The 17,582-nt window shown below is 42.9% G+C and overlaps 1 long non-coding RNA gene across 1 annotated transcript in view; it reads right to left on the bottom strand.

Moving 5' to 3' along the window:
- The window catches only part of LOC102387782, a 69,284-nt gene that overhangs the window by 25,900 nt on the left and 25,802 nt on the right, over positions 1-17,582 (bottom strand). Inside the window, exon 2 of the long non-coding RNA XR_324520.3 lies at positions 3,277-3,392. This is a non-coding gene — a long non-coding RNA (uncharacterized LOC102387782). The remainder of the gene's footprint in view (positions 1-3,276; positions 3,393-17,582) is intronic.

The raw sequence follows: 17,582 nt of genomic DNA, 5'->3' as shown, positions 1-17,582 counted from the left end.
CCCCAGATCTGTGCAGGGTGGGCTGCAGCTGCTGGCTTGGGCTGAACAGCAGGAGCAGTGGCAGGACAAGCTGCTGGTGGAGCAGCTCACAACAGCAGGAACTGCTCCGCCCCCCCCCCGAGCTGTAACTCCATCCCGCATCTACGCCAGTCCCACTCCCTCCCTCACCACAGTGGGTGTTTATCTGCCCCCTCATGCCCCTTCCCTCCCCACTCCCTTTCTTCCAAGCTACGCTCCTGGCTGCCTGCGTGCTGTGCTGCAGCTGTGCACATGCACAAGCATTTATCAGCCAAATTATCAGCCACTTCAGGCCTATTTCCAATAGTACATTTTTTTTATATTGGTACTGATCCGATATCAGGCTGATGCATCAGTGCACCTCTAGTATCCATAGCCTAAGAGGAAAACAGGATGCAGCCTAATGACTCAATAGTTAAGATATTAGCTGCTCATTCACAGGTGCTCCCTTCTTCCCAGCAGGGCTTTAGTAGATTGTGTTGTTGGGTGGGGTAAGGGAAGCAAGCCCACCTAGACAAATGACTCCGAGTTACTGTGCTATTTGTAAATCGTTTAACAAATATAAAGTTAGAGGAGGTTAAACTAATATTTTTTTAAAAAATATTTACATCCCTACTAGGGATGTGAATGGTCAAACATTTAAATGGTAAGTATATTCATACTAGTAACGCATTACCAATTAACATTCAGCGCAGAGTGAAGGCTGGTGGGGAAGGGAAGCAGTGTGGTGCATCAGGAACAGGAAGACAGCAGAAGCAAGGAGAGGAGGGGGAGACAAGATGGGGGGACCACTAGTACCCATAACTTATAACAGGGGTAGGAAACGTTTTTTGGCCAGAGTGCTGAAAATACCACAATGTGTACCTTGGAAGGTGCCAACATGCCCGGAGCAGCTGTTTGCAGCCTCCCGGCTGCAGCTGGCAAAAGGACTGCTTGCAGCAGGGCTTACAGCCTCCCAGCCGCCTGCTGGGAGCAGCCTGGGCTCCGTGGCTGGCAGCAGCTGCTTAGAGCTCAGGCTGGCAGTGGGGTGTTGAGCACAATGGCCTTGAGTGCCATGCTCAGCACACGTGCTGGGGGTTGCTGACCCCTGACTTAGAAGGTTAAAATGGAAAACAGTGGGCAGCCTAATCACTTGTCTATTAAGCAGTTAGCTGCTCATTTACAGGTGCTGGGAAGCCAGCTGGTGGGAGATAACAGGCTAGTTAACTGCCTGCCCCAGGGGCTACAATAGGCTGGAAAAGCCTCTCACCTACTGCTACCACCTGTGGCTTCAGTGGGCTGTTATCTGGCAGCGATTGCCAAACAGGTGCCTTGCAAGACACCCCAAGCCTTATGGACTAGACGCATGGCTCCAAAACCACCCCTTTACCATGCCCCAAGCCACACAGATGGTATTTAGATGTTGTTTCTAGTGATGAGGCATCAGTTTAGTTTGGCCTTTTGTTGTCACTGGACCCATAGCCTCAGTAACTACGCCCTCTGGTGCTGGGGTCTCCTTACCCTGTCGCTGCACCCTCTGACGCTGGGGCTACAACACAACAATAACCCTGGGGTCCACACGCTATACCTTTTAAGGTGGCAAACTTCTCTCAGTATAATGTACCTTCTACTCGCAAGTACTTATCAGCTTCTATAACCCCTTAATCCTACCAGCAGCAGAACAGGCAGTCAAGCATCTCCAAGCAGTTTTCTCTATAAGGGCTCCTTCCCCTGAGAGCTGCCAGAAAACTGACCACCTCCAGCCCCAGCCATGGGGCTTACATGTGCCAAGGGCCCTGCCCTCTTCTGGTCAGCTGACCAGGTGCAGGCACAGGCTAATTTCCTCATTAGGCTGCTGCCATGGCAACCTAAACCTGTGGGATTTCTGCCTGGCCTCTAGGGCCCTCTCTCTAAGCGGTTTCTGCCCTTAAAGGAAGAGGCACACCTTAGTGCCCTGTGACAACCCAGGACTAGGCATGTGTTATCAGTTAACCGTTTAACCGATACAATTAGAGGAGGTTAAACAATTTTTTAAATGATATTTACATCCCTGACCCCAGCCAAGATTTTTTTTTTTTTAATCATCCTTTTTCTGTAATTGGCTGCCCAGCTTTCAATTCCCATAAGGGTAGTTATATCTACATTAATTAGAACGTGTTTTGCAAGTAGAATTTCATGTACTACTTAATCAGTAAGATATATTTTTAGATTTTGTAAAGCAATCTACCATATCTCCTTCCACTAATTCTATAACGATCAAAAAAGCACTTTGGCAAGATTTTTTATTTTTTTAGTAATTCCCTGCTGCTTGTTATGAACTTCTAGAAGTTTAATTATTTTTAATATTAATATTTGTACATGTATGTTAGTAGATTTGGAAGTCAAAATTAGAAAGTAATTGTCAGGTTAATGTTACCACCACTATTATTTCTACAGCTCAATATGTTTTTTTTTTTAAAATAAACTTGTTTGCTACGCTAATTTGTCTTTAGCACTTTATAATATACTATCCTCTCCAACTTGTATCTGTACAGGGCATAGGTTATAGCTGTGTTGGTCTAAGGACATAGGCAGACAAAGGTCTTTGGGTGAATACAATATCTTCTATTAGACCAACTTGGTCTGATAGAAGACATTCAAATTTACTCAAAGAACCTCGTCTACTTTTATCTGTATACATTGAAGTAGTTCAAACACCTCCTTAACATGCTTTATCAATAGCTATTTTCAGAAAGCCTACACATTGCTTTGATTTATATTTATGTTGCACAAATTTCTGAACAGGAATTAACATCTTTAACTTCCTAATATTACCCGTTTTCACAGGAAATACTGGTAAAAGCACTCTACACTTTTTTCGACCCTTAATTTACAGCAGCTTGTTTTGTTTTCTTGCTGTGCTCCTATCAACACTGACTGTAAGCCTTACCTGACTGGATAGTCTTGTTTTGTTACATCCTCATTTTTCATTACAAGAACAGGATCCTTTTTTATCTTCTGAACTTTCTAAAGCCATAATGGTCACTTTTTGCTCCTTGCATGAGACTTCCTAGCAAACTGTAGTCATGTTTTGTTTAAGCCTTGCTCTGGTCTGAGTATTAAGACACGCACTTTCCCACCAATATAATCTGCCACATTAGGATATCCTGTCTAGCACATATCTACAGGTTTCATACCCAATAACTGAATTCACAGCTTTTTGGATTATTTCACATTTTTACTGCTTTTCAGTCTATGCATTTGGGTACAGACACTTTCATGCACACTACGCTTACTCACTTTGCTTCAGATTAACTCCATTTTGTAATCTCCTTTGAAAGTTGGAAGTACATATGACAGTTTTAAGTGATGATTAAGTGACGATCCCTCTTCTGTCCCTTAGGTTTAGAGATGATCTGCACAAAAGAGAAAAAAAAAAAAACAAAAACAAAATGGGATCATTCCATTTTTGGTTCATTATGACAAACAAAGACGCCTGAAAGTTTCTCTTATAAATTTAGGTAGGAGGCTTCCTAACTTTTCTTTCTTCTGTATAGAACTTATGTTTGACTTGGTCTGGAACATTCTGAGGCTTCCACAGATCAAGTAAAATGTTGATATAGCACACGAAGGAAAATTAAGTAGTTTTAATTACATTAAAACTTGATATTTTCTAAATTTAAGGATATTTAACTTCAAATGACTCTTGTATGTTGCAGACCCAGTACCAAAAGGGAACCAAGGTATTTGTGGGGTTTAGAAGCAAGAGAAATATAATGAAGATAGGTTGCCTACCTCAAATAAATGGCTTTTGAGATGTTCTGTGCATGTGATCCTCTGCACAAGGGGTTGCAATATCTTTACCAGCAGTATTCATAAGGGCCTGTGTATGCCCTCCACCCTCCTAAGGGCAAAAGGCCCACATTTTTTTTTTTTGGTTTTTTGTTTTTTTATAATTGCAAGCCTGAGGTTGGCTGGCTAATAACTTAAAATCTCTCAGGCAGACGAAAGGCCTTTGCCATATGAAATTAAGATGGACTGGATTAATATGATGGACTGAGATGAAGTTAACATGGACTTGGCCAATTTTCAGATCTGACAGAACAAAGTATCTTCTGAATTGACTGGTATCTGTCGCATGCTTTTCCAAATTAGCTGGGCAACAAGATATAAATGGGTACCACCCCCAAGCAGCCATCTTGAATGACCTGCAAGACCCAGGCTACACTTCCTTGAAAAGACAAAATACAGGAACTAAATGGAGAGGGAAGGATATAAAACTGTATCAACGAGTTCAGTTAACTCAGCTATCTTAAATTGAGGGCTCTGACCCACGTCTTGGTTGAGAAGCACCAGCAGAGAATGAAGATCGCTTCTTCTTCTGAATCTTGACCTTCTTCCTCAGAAAGCCTCATAGAAAGCAGCTTAGCTCTTTATTTTAAAAAATGTGAAAGTTTGTAGTTTTCCCTTCTAAAAGATGAAATGCATATGCCAAGGGATAGAACTAGATAGTCTTTTAAAGAGTTAAAAAATTATCATTTTTTGCGTTAACTATTGAACCATTTTACATGGTACCCATATTAAAGGAATCCAGTTTTTTGTTCCTTTAAAAATATACCTTTGGACATACAGTGTGCACATTATAAGCCATCCCAAGCCTTTTTGGAGGGGGGGTGGGGGGGGGAAGGGGGGGAATTTCATACCTCAGTTCACCTTAAGTTTTGGAAAATTAAAGGAAATGTGACCTTTAAGATTTCTGCAAGTTCCAAAATCTCTTCATTGCTAGAAAGTATGCTCACATTTACAGTGCTGATTAGACAACATAAAAAACAAATCTATAGAATTTCTTATAACCCAGCTTTAGTGAGAAGCACCTCTAAATTTCAGAGGGAATGCTGCTTTCTCCCAAACAATAAAAGGTATCTTCTGCATCCATCACTCAAGGGAATTACCACTCTACAAGGAAGCCAATACTTACATTTCAGGGATCTAGGCTCTGAGACACTGAATACCAACTCTCTAAATCAAGGATGCCAAACATATGGCCTGTCACCAAATTCCCAACTAAAGAGCCTCCTGGCCATGGCTGTTGGTGGTGGGGTGGGGAAAGAGAGAGGGGACTGATGACTGTGTTAACCCCCACACTGTTGCTCATACCACCACTTGCTCCACTGCTATCAATGGAGGCAAGAGGGGAAACGGGACATGAAACCATGCACAGTCCCTAGCAGACACTGCTGGTGAAAATATTCCTAATTGCTGTCTAAAAGATGCATATGGAGAGAAATTTAAAATAAATTGTTAATTCTGATTAACTTTGCAAAATTATTTTTTATTATGTATTAGTACCTCAGAAATTCCTGATAAATTTCAAAACAAGTCAAGGTGGAGTACAGAAAAGTACAGAAATGGCTAATCCTTGTCTACATGGGAAAGTTTTACCTGTTATACACCTATAACATTATGTAAACACTTATTTCCGCAAACATGCCTACTTGCGGTTTAGCTTAACCTTTTTTCAAACAATGAGTCAAACTGAAAAAGGTGGTCTTGTACCAAAATAACAATATTCACACAAGGAATTATATTACTAGATTTATAAGCTCTATAACTGATACAGTGTTTCCTATGTAGACAAGTTTTTCAGATCTTAAGTCACTTGGCCACTTTTGAAAATCTGCCTTATACCATTTCACAATTAATATATAAATCACCAAGGTTTTATTTATTGTATTTGATTTTAAGGGTCATAATAAATAACTGAAAGTACAGAATTAACTATTTAAGCATGTTTCCCATCTCATCAATTAAGCACAAAATTCTGTTAAATTGGTGCACATATCTCCAGTAGAAAACTGCCCCCAGTCTAGAATATTTTTACCAGCATTATTTTGCCTACACAATGAAAGGCAGATATTTCATGCCCACCCGTAACTGTGAATTTCATTGTTTGTGTCAGAATCAAGTGTCTTTTTAACATAGCGCATGTGATGTACGAGCATTACTGATTATTGAGTATATAGCACTATGACTACATTCTTCCCCTGGACTGTCACAGTAAGGAAACAGTATATAATTTTGGTTAAAAATTCACATATCCCTTGGCAAACAGAAAAACAAGCTTTTATCTTCCATGAGTTGCATTTTGCTTCAAACTTTTTCTGCCCCCCAAGGGAGAGGGTAATGCACAGTACTGCTGTTCAGATTGGAGGGATCAAATTAACCTGTTCAGTTCTGAGGGATTAAGCCACTTTGTAGTTAATGGAAACAGATGATGTTCATTACTTCACAAAGAACAGTAAAGAGCCCAACCTCATGGTGTCTACAAGAACAGCAAAGTGAAGTGACATCGACAGCATTCCACATGGGCACAGAGAATCACATCACGGGTCAAGGGCATGAACTATTAGTTTAACTAGAGCCACCAATGAGGAAAACAATTAAAATCATTACCCTGTCATGGTTTATTCAATTACTTAAAATAATTAGATTTTATTTGGTCCAATTTATTACATTTACATTTTTAATATAGTAACTTTCCGTTTTTATCTTAACTCCTCCCTCCCCCCAAAAAACTTCTTTTGGCAAAGCAAACAGTCTCACTTATTTCATGGTGATATGAAACAAACTGATAGTTTTAAAACATTTTAACATATTTGTTTAATACAAATATTTTAGCACAAAAAACTAAGCAGATGATACCTCTATCAGGAAATCAGAAATTGGATATCAACTGTTTAAAATTCATTGCGTGTAAAGCGTTATAATGATTTTGAAATGTTAATTCTTGTTGTCAGATTTATCTGGCAATTAACTAAGGGGTGCAGCAATTATCTACATATAAAAGTCCACTCTATACATTTGGATTATGAAAATATATCTTGTTTTGACTGGAAGGAAAATGACACATTTACATTAATGATAACTATGAAGAACCATAAGAAAACGCATAGAACTTCCACTCACTTTTTACCTTGCTGGAGACTTATAATATTTATAGCACTTTTATACTGAATACTGAAGGCCAGATTATTTTCCTAAATGCTGGCATTATCTTCTCCTCTTACTATTATTGAGCATTTTAATTTTTCCTCAGGCAACTTATATTGAAGACTGTTTTGCTGGTGACAGTACATAGTACACAGTACATAGGTAAGAGACACAGGTGGAAGGAAACCCAACCCCTACTTTTGAAGACATCCCATCTCTTAAGTCCCTGATTTGTTTAAACTTCTTCCTCTAGTACTCTGATCTGGAAGAAAAAAAACCTGTCTTGACTCAAGATAAAATCTAGTAAAGATACAGCAGTTTTTAGCTGTCCCATGAATTATCAGATACTGTTAAGGACACCCCCCTCCCCAAGTTACTGTACTGTATGACGATTACAAAATAAGAATTATAAGAATGTTACCTCAAGTCTAGAAAATATCATTTTCTTAATGAAGACAAAACTAGAACCAAAGCGAAAGTAAGCCACCTCCAAATGTTTGTGTTTGTATCACTGCTTCAGTACATTTGGTCGTTTAATAGCATGCACATTCCAGGCTTTACAAGAATTCATTAAGTGAAAAAATAGCTGGCTTAGCTTATGTATACAAACAATCTTTTCCCACAGAAAATGTGAGCAAATATGGATTTTACAAAGAGGATTTTTTTAAAATTAGGAATATGCACACACCCCTAAAGATCTGACCATGGCAAATACATTCCTAATGGATATTTGCTGAAAAACCTCATCATAGGTGACAGCCTACACCAGTCTTAGAAGGCAAGGTTTGAGTGCATACCTGAATGGTATACCACCAAAGTAGGACTGAAAAATGCTGGCAGGATAGTACACAGAAGAATGTAGAGATAGTGCCAAGCTGTGCCAGTTCCATGCATAGTGGACTTCAGCCTCCACTATCACAAATCCACCACTTAAGTGATCAGATTAAAAGAAAATTTAAGCACAATGCTTGGAAAATAGAAGCAAAATCAGTACTAGAAACAGAGATCGGCTTTAGTATTTCTTAGATCTATTTGAACACAACTCATTAGGAGACAAGAAAATGAGACAATAATAAGTATTTCCTCCTATTGGAGTTTGCCAGTCAAAAAAAAAAAATATTGTGGTCCTATAAGAACTAGAAAGAATATCATGAAATCTTTTGAGATTCATCCCAGAAATCATATAGTGCTTTTGCATTGTCTTCTCATGCAATTAACAGAAACGAAAACATCAATACAAAAACACCTACATAAGAATATAACATTGTATTTCTCCAAAGAACACAATGAGATAATCTACATAGGTGCCCTGCTAACGAAATTGGACTGCGGCACCTGCTTCTTGTGCCCTGAAGAAGAGGGGTGCCCAAAAGTATATCGCTTGCCTCCTGGTACCTTCCTCACAGATCTGTGAGCTGTGAGAAAGGGCAAGGGCTTCCTATACGGTGATCTTCTTGCTGAATCTGACACTGACACCTACCAGGTCCTGTGGGAGGGACTGACACAGGTCAGCAAGAGCAATCAGGACCAGCTAAAGGGTCCTCTCATTCTGACTAAGCTCTCAGACACCCTTCACCCAATGCCCACCAGCAAAGCGCTGGGCACTGACAGGCTGACCCTGAAGTTCTACTGCACCTTTTGGAACATCCTTAGCCTGGACCTCACTGCTGTCTGGGCTGAGTCCGGGGTAGTTCCCCCTGTTGTGCAGGAAGGCTATCCTGACCCTACTGCCTAAGAAGGGGGACCCTTGCAACCTGAGGAACTGGCACCCAGTCTCACTCCTCTGTACAGACAATAAGGTCATAGTGAAAACCATGTTGCTGTGCCTGAAGTCCATGCAAGGGGATGCAATTCACCCCAACCAGACATACAGTTACCGAGTGCTCCATCTTCAACAATCTGTACCTGGTGCAGGACCTCCTTGAGTTTGTTCACAGGGTGGCTGTAACAGCCAGAACCAGAGGGATTAAATAAGCAATAAATATGTGCTTCTTGGAGGCATTTAGTATTTTGCCTAATAGGTAATATTAGCTAATATAAAGCTTGTAAGCTCGTAACCCACAAATGTAACTCGTCTGTCATAAGTTTAACCAAAATGATAAAACTAACTGTTTGTATTAATCATGGAACTGACTGGGCCCCAAAGGCAAAGTTGTAGCTGCAAGATTAGCTGACCCAATGGTTTTTGCTCAGGGTTCAGCCTTGACGATAAAAACTGGATCCAACCACCCTGCACACCCAACACATTCCAGGAAAGCATGTCCAAAGAAAGCATATTCAGAGAAACCTAAAAGGGTTGGGCTTAGTAATGTTAATTTCAAAACTAAAGATGCTGCATTGTAGTTTGCTTATTGGATAAACCCGACCCGAGTCTGGGTAGTAACCTTTTATGATAATTTTTAACACCTTTTAATCCCATAGGGTAAGAGCTATAGGGCAAGATTGTGAGTGGCTCTAAAATCAACAGATTAGCATAAAACTAGGTATAAAAAGCACGTGTGTCAGGTGACCAGCAGGAAGGAGGGAACAGAACAGTCACTGCTGTTCCAAGCCCGGACTCTGGACTCCCGGTGTGAGTGAGGATCAGATCTTGATCAAGGGATCTTCCCCAGTAATCCCTCCGACAGCGTCGATTAGGGAAGCCTGACTTCACTGGAATTACTTGGCGTGCACCTGGCATCGAGGAATAAATTGCCAACCCACGTCTGTCTATTTGTTGTTTTAAACAGCCCAGTGGCTGATACCCTCGCAGTGCCCAGTTGGCCTGTGACAGAACTGATCTTTTTATTTGTTATCATCTGTTGTTATTATTTATGATTAGCTCTTTAATACTGTATTATCTGCTTATCACATTTATTTTTCTGTTAACTGTTGTGTGTATAAGCTATAATAAACTTGCCTTTGCTTCACTCCCAACTTTGCCTTCTTGATCTGAAACTGAACTGAACAGCCCAGTAGGCCTGCGATAAAATTGATACACTCACAGTGCCCAGCTGGTCTGTGACAGGTGGCCTGTCATTTGCCTTCCTGTCCCTTGATGAGAAAAACCATTTGACAGGGTGTACTATAGGTATCTCACTGGCTCAGCTTTGGTCCTAGTTCACGTGGTTTCTCCAGGTACTATATGCCTCTGTAGAGTGTATGGTCAAGCTCTACTGGATGCTGATGGAGACCATCCTGTTTAGGCTTGGAGTGAGTCAAAGTTGTCTGCTATCAGGCCAATTCTACACCATTGCCCTCAAGCTGTTCCTCTGTCTCCTGAGCAAGTGGGTGGCAGGGCTGCTGCTCAAGGAACCAACCACGAGAATGGTCTTGTCAATGTATGCCAATAATGCACTCCCGACTGTCCAGGACCTGGGCAACCTGGCTCAAGTGGAGGCCTGTCAGTCCATCTACTTGGCAGCTTCCTCTGCCTGGGTCAACTGGGTCAAGAGCTCTGGCCTGACAGTAGGTGACAGGTAGGCTCAATCCCACCTGTACTCCAAATATCCAATGGAGTGCAGGCTTGCTGCTCTAGCTGGCCAGGGTCTACCAGTCACCTTTCCCCTCTGGAAAACTGGCACCAGCTAGAGGTCAAGGTGTCTGAGCAGCTGCAGCCATGGGCAGGTCTGCTGCAATCTCTCTTCCTTCATGGGAGGGCACTGGTTATCAACCAGCTGGTCCCATCCATACTCTGTTAGTGTTTCAACATCCTGGCTGTGCCCCTGGAGCTCCTGGCCAGTTTCCAGAGATGGGCACTGGGCTTCTTTTGGCTGGTACAGCACTGGGTCTCTGCAGATATCTTGAGTCCTCCCTTATGGCAGGGCAGGCAGGGCCTGGTCTGTCTCCACAGCCAGGTGTCACAACCCAAGGGTGTGATTTTTTGTTTGTGAGTGCTTCGGCACTGCTAAATTGTTCCCGCTAAATTGCAGCTTCTTTGCACAGTGGAGTTTTCTGCTGCAGAGGAGAACCCTGGTGCAAAAGAATTCCCGCCACCAGTAGCTTTCTTTGCAGGGTGCATTTCTTTGTTGCAGCACAGAAATGCACGTTGCAAGGAGTTCCCGCCATTCGTATTCAAATTTGTGCCCCACCATTGGCTAGTTCTAAATTATTCCTACGTGGCGGATAGCGATTGGCTTGCTAGCCGTATAAGAGGCTTGAGTGGTTTCCCAAGTTGGAGGACTCCACGAATGCCAGGAGGAGGAGACTCCACGTCTTGTGAAGATCTCTTAAGTGCTGCGGAGCCTACTGGACCCAGCGTGAATATCAAGAAGGCAACAGGGGTCTGATCAGCCTCTAGCCTCTCCCCGTCGCCGAGTGCAATCCTCGACGTATCCCTTTTCCCTGCGCGCACAAGTTCCACGGAGCCTAGCAAACTTCGTGTGAGTCTATTCAGAGCTCTTTTCTTCGAGTACTTTCTTCGGTTGGCGCGACAGGCTCGCGGTTTAGAGCCTCCAACTGGATGGGCTAGAAGAATGTTCACGGGAAGGAACTCTTGTCCGCCTCTCTTCTTTTCTATCTGTAACTGCAACTCAAGCAAGTTTTCCTGCCTGCACCATGACCATCTTCGGTGTAAGTAAACAATCTTAAACAACCATTAAGCGTCCGTGCCTAATTCTAGCGTGTCGCCTGCTTTCTCCGACCCAGTGTGCCCGGGCTGCTGGCCACAGCCCGCGTGGCGCGAAAAAGGGCCCAGATCGCTCCTGGCCCGCACACCAGGTTCACACCTTCTGCCTTCAGAGGTTTATGTACAGAGCTGGTAGCCAGGTGACGCAATTTCTGATCGCCTGTGCCTTCCTCCATCACCTCTGAGGATTCTGATCCGACTGGCAGCTCTTCTACCTGCAAGGTCTCCTTAAGCAGGATGTTGAGGATCTGCTGTATTTCTATCAGGACCCCCTCAGGGCCTGGAGGCTGGTCTCTGCCTCCAAGTCCCCAAGGATGGTTGCCCAGAGCACTGACTCTCCTTATTGAGCCCCTGATGAAAATACCAGAGATGCCAGAGATGAAGGTGTCCTGGGTGTGCCAGTGAATGCTCCTGACAAATATCACTCACATCTGAGACCTCCTCTACTGACCAGTGCATGGAGCTGCCCATGCTATATACTCCCTACCACTTATTCCACAAGGTAAAGGCTACCCTGCCATCCTCTGGCCTCGCCCACATCGACCAGGTCCTGCACAAGGGCAGTCTCTGCCTTCCCAGTATTCCCCAAGCCCTCTAGAGCTAGTTGTGGGGTTGCTGCCTTGGCAGACCCCACCGAGTTCCCCACCCCACCATCTTATTAGGCTGGGGAACACCAATTTGGTCCACCTCTGAACAGCCCAACACCATCAACTCTACTTGCTTGTGCTCCACATAATCCATCATCCCATCCTTGCATTCCACCCCAATAACAAATGGCACGACATTCGGGGGGGAGGGGTATTAAGATACCCAGTGGACATTTGTATTCCACCTCGATCTGCCAATCTACCAGGGGCCTAAGATGGCGGCAGCTCCATGGAGCCATTGCCATAGTGGTTTATCTGGTGTGCTTTACAGACACCCCTTATACCTGCTCCTTTCACCAATGGAGGTAGACCCCAGCACACACCTATTTCGACTACGCCGGGTTGCAACCCCTTTTCCACCTCTTCCAGAACATCCTGCTAAGGTTCTGGCTGAACTGTTCCTTGCAACTTTTTTGTTACACACTCCCCATCCATGGCCTCACCAAGTCCCAAGACCACAGATACCCTTGATTAATTCAGGAAGATGAGTGGGGGCAGTGGATGCAGGCCAATGTGTTCTGCTCAGTGCCCCCTTCCAGATCCCTTCTTATTGACCTATGACCTCACTCTCCTTCCTATTTTCTTTTTATTTGTCCCAAGTAACCAACTCGTATGTCCCCAATGGCCTCTGTTATTAAGAGAGGCTTATAGTTAATTGTGACAGACCTGTTGAGCCCCAGCTCAAGTCTGGGATCATGCCCGGTATGCAAAGGCCAATATGGATACCAGGGGTGAAAGTACAAAGAAGGATTATTGCTAGCATTAAAAGGTGCAAGCGGAATAATTCACGTAACAAGCACACCTACTACTACTTCTAAGCATCTTTTATACAGGAGTTTTCAAGCCTTCGCAAGTGTACTTGTTTAATGATTGGTTATAAGTGAGTGACGCAAGAAGTTCTTTACTGAACATGTCTCTATACTTGTGTTTTAGCCATGTATCTCATTTACATACATGTGTGTTTCATTAGCATACTTTTTCCCCACCTAGGGGTGTGATTTTTAGTATTTTAATGAGCCCTTTAACCCAGTACTCTGTTTCTTCTTTTGTTTTCAAGCCCCCCTTATCTAAGACTGTCTCCTCCTTATCATTGCAGATGGGCATTCTTTACATAGCATTCTCTTCTTCTTCGTCTTCGAGTAGAGGTTTCTAGGTCACTCCTTACAGACCTAAACCCATAATCCTACAGCATATTGAATAGGCCTGTGTCACACAGTGGCAGAGTGTGAATGCTCAAAGGGAGAATCAACAGGGTATGACCAGGGCTTTCTGCCCCCCCCCCCCGACACTGTTCCTCTCTCTCAGCCTCCAGCATTTAAGGTTTAGGAAGCTCTAATTCAGAGGCTATACCCCTAAACTTCCATGCTCAATAGCCCTTTCCTTCAAGAATTCCCTTTTTGAAACTGGCTAAACCGGCAGCTTCCACAGCATCTTGGTGGCAACAAGTTCTATACTTTAATGACACACTGTGGGAAAAAAAAAATTAGTTTTAGTATTACCTACTAGTTTCATTTTGTGACCTCTAGTTCCTGTACTGAGAGAGAAAATAATACATCTCTATGTACTTTCTCTTTGCTATTTAGTATTATCATGTCCTCCCTCAAACACCTCTTTTTCTAAACTGAATAGGTCTAGCCTCTTTAGTCTGTCCTCATATGCAAGCCCCTCCATAATGCTAATCATCCTTGTTGCGCTTTTCTGCATCTTCAATAAGGATATAGAAAAACTAGAGAAGTGTGGGAATCGAAACGGGACACAGTGTTCAAGGTGTGAACACACCATGGATTTAGAAAGGGGCATGACGATACTTGCCATTTTGTTTATGATTCCATTCTTAGTAATCCCTAACATTTTGTTTGCCTTTTTGACAGCTGCCGAGCACCAAATTGATGTTTTCAGCAAACTGTCTGCAAGGACTCCCAGATCACTTTCCTGTGTAGCAACAGCTAATCCAGAGCCCTAAGTGTAGTTATAGTTTGGGTTTTTTGCCCAGGTACATCACTTTACATTTACCTACATTAAATTTCGTCTGCCATTTAGTTGCCCGTGCAATCAATTGTGCCAGATCCTTCTGTAGTTTGTTACAGTACACTTTGGTCTCTACCATTTTGAATAATTTTGCTTCATATGCAAATTTGGCCACCTCGCTATGTACCCACCCCCTTTTCCAGATCATTTATGAATATGTTAAACAGCACTGGCCCTAACACAGATCCCTGGGGGACCCCAATGTTTACTTCTTTCCATCCTGAAAATTGACCATTTATACTCACTCCTTGCTTTCCATCTTTTAGCCAATTCTAATGCTTGAGTGGACATTCCCTGTAATCCCATGACTACCTAATTTAGTTAAGAGCCTCTAATGGGAAACCTTGTCAAAAACTTTTTGGAAATCCAAATATACTATAATCAACAGGATTGCCCTGATCCACTTTATTTCTAATACCCTCAAAGAACTCTATCTAGTAGGTTGGTGAGGCATGATTTCCCTTTGGCAAAGCTGTGTTGATTCTTCCTCAGCAAGTCACATTCATCCATGAGCTGAACAATTATTTTTTTGTTTTTTATTACTGTTTCTACCAATTTTCCAGGAACAGAAGTTAGGCTCCTCAGTCTATAGAGTTCCCTGCATCCTCCCTAGAACTTTTTTTAAATACGGAAGTCACATTGGCAACCCTCCAATCCTCTGGTACCCAGGTTGTTTTTAGTGATAAGTTGCCTACTACAATTAAGAGTTCAGCAATTTCCAATCTGAGCTCCTTCAGGAGCCTAGGGTGAATACCATCAAGTCCTGGTGATTTGCTACTGCTTAATTTATCAATTTCCTCTATACCCTCATCTACTAAAACCTCAATTTGGGTCAGCTCCACTGACTTGTCCCTACAGAGGAGTGGATCCAGTGATGAAATCCCCTTAATTTCATCCACAGTGCCTCAATATATTCATTAGAAAATTTTAAAAATGAACTATCTGCAAAGCACTGTACAAATATTAGCTAATGAATTCTAAATACAATCATGGGTGAGCTAGACTAGAGATTGGGAAGCAGAGAAGGATATTTCAGATTCTGGGAACTAGAGGATCGTAACAGTCACAACCTGTGCAGAAATCTTATGCAGAGGATGGAAGAATGCATGCACAATGGTCTCCATGTAGGGGAAAGTAAATGGTGGAATCGGAGAAATGATGGCTGCAAAATATAAGCCATGCATATATACTTACGTGCATTCTAGTAAATACAAAACCATTATTGCTGTGCTATCCAATACTCAAGATATATATCCAAAACAACATCCACTTCCAGCTGGCCACTTTTCTCAGCCACTTCATTCAAAAAGGATGGAAGTTTATTTGAACATAACTCTTGTAGCACTATGCTGTTTTGTAAACCAACCACCATTAAAGAAGGGCAAACATGTTGCACTCCACTGGTTTAGGCCATATCACCTCTAGACTGTGGGCTGGATGTAGTTCCCGAAGTGACTGGATCTGGCCCACAACGTGCATGATTAGCAGCAAGCACCTTGGCCCAGTAATGCATCACTTTTCCAGCCCTGTGCTATGCTGCTGATTCCCTTCACAGCCCTCCCTGCTCTCTCTCCTCCCCTACAAAGGGCACAATTTACTCTCTCCTCCCCTTTTTCTCTGCCTCCTCTAGGCAGGTGCTGCTTACCCAAGGTAAAGTTCTAGTCCTGTTACATACTAGCATGTTTTACTAGTTTATCTATGTCAATTTAAAACCTAAACCAATATTTATACCAGTACAGACAAAATTTGCAGAGAAGACCTGTGGCACAAATTAATCTTTCAATATGACCAGAAGCTTAATACATTCAGGCACTGACAAACAAATGCAAGAAAGATTCATAGATGAGGTATTTTCACCAGGAAAAACTGCCACTATCGAGTGCCCTACCAAATAAACATGGGGATTATTAAGTGACATTCCTCAGATCTGAACTACTCTTGCAGTATTACTAAGGGAGAATAAAAGCATCTGAAGCAAAAGTTTCTAACCCATTCAAAGCTTCACTGGTTAAAATCAACACCAAATGTCCAATTTTTGAATTTTCCAGTTGCTAACCAAGATTAATGGTTACCAGAATGTGCTTAAGAGGTTATGCTTAGAACTGAGAATAAGGGAAGGCATTACAGCTGAACAATGATGCACAAACATACCCAAGAGTTCCAATAAATTCACTTTCAAACAAAGTTCTCACTAACGCTATCATTAGTGCAGTTCATGCTGCCTGATCAACCTAAAGGACCCAGTTTTCCTTGAGATTATTTCACTTTACCAGATTGGAAGTTACAAATCTCAAAATACCTCAGTAGTCTTGTTTATGGCTGAAGGCCACTTTCTAAAATCTTGGATACAATCCTGCTGGACAATAAGTGACTTAGCTTAGGTCAACAAAGCATGAGTTTTTGACTTGGGAACCAGAAGCAACCATAAGTGGGCCGTCTCAATACTTCAATTTACTTAAAACTAATAACTAATGATGCTCCATGATCATTGGAAATTCTAAATATTCTTGAGGGCAAAGTTTAATTGTGTCCGGTTTTCCATTCAATCAAATACAGAGAACAGATCAGAACAGGAGAAGGAAATATAAGCATAAAAAACAACTTTTGCTATGTCTCTTCCTTTGCTTTGTGTAACTAGCTTATGAAAGATAATTTATTCTCCTTCCTGACTCCTCAATGGTAAAAAATGAAGTTAATTTTTAAAATCCTGCCATTCTCTGAGTAGAATACATGTAGTTGAATATACACCAGGGGTGGGCAAAATATGACCCGCGGGCTGGATCTGGCCCATAAGGCCATTTTATCTGGCCCGCGGGGCCCCTAAAAAATTTAGAAAATTAATATTTCTCTGCCCTTGGTTCCTGTCAAAAATGACAGGAACCAAGGGCAGTAGGACCTAGGGGAAGCCCAGAAGGCTCCCACAACAGCAGGGCCTGCCTGGCCCTGCCCCCACAGCTGGAAGCCCCAGCCTGGGATTTTGGCCTGGGACCACGTGGCTGCCCCATGCCAGAACCACAGGTAAGGGGGAAGGGGTGGGGAAGGAGGGAAGAAGAGGACCCCGGGCAGGGAAGGAGCCCAGGGAAATGTGGCCGGGGGGAAAGAAGCCCCTCCCCCGCCCCGGGGCCAGCACCCCACGCTGCAGCCGCTTGCAGCCTGCGTGGGGCTGCCTGTGCCTGCTCTGGAGAGCCTCACGTAGCCTGAGAGCAGCTGTAGCAGGGAGCGCCGACCATGGGGCAGGGGAGGGACCACTTTTCTGCACCCCCCCCCCAGCTCAACTTTTCCTGGCTCTTTACCCGCTCCTTCCTGGCCTGGAGGAAAGCAGCCTTTCACTGCCT

The sequence above is a fragment of the Alligator sinensis genome, unplaced genomic scaffold (assembly GCF_000455745.1).
Source record: "Alligator sinensis unplaced genomic scaffold, ASM45574v1 scaffold690_1, whole genome shotgun sequence".
NCBI lineage: Eukaryota > Metazoa > Chordata > Crocodylia > Alligatoridae > Alligator > Alligator sinensis.
The sequence above is the reverse complement of the archived record's forward strand: the minus strand, read 5'-3'. Positions and strand labels throughout refer to the sequence as shown.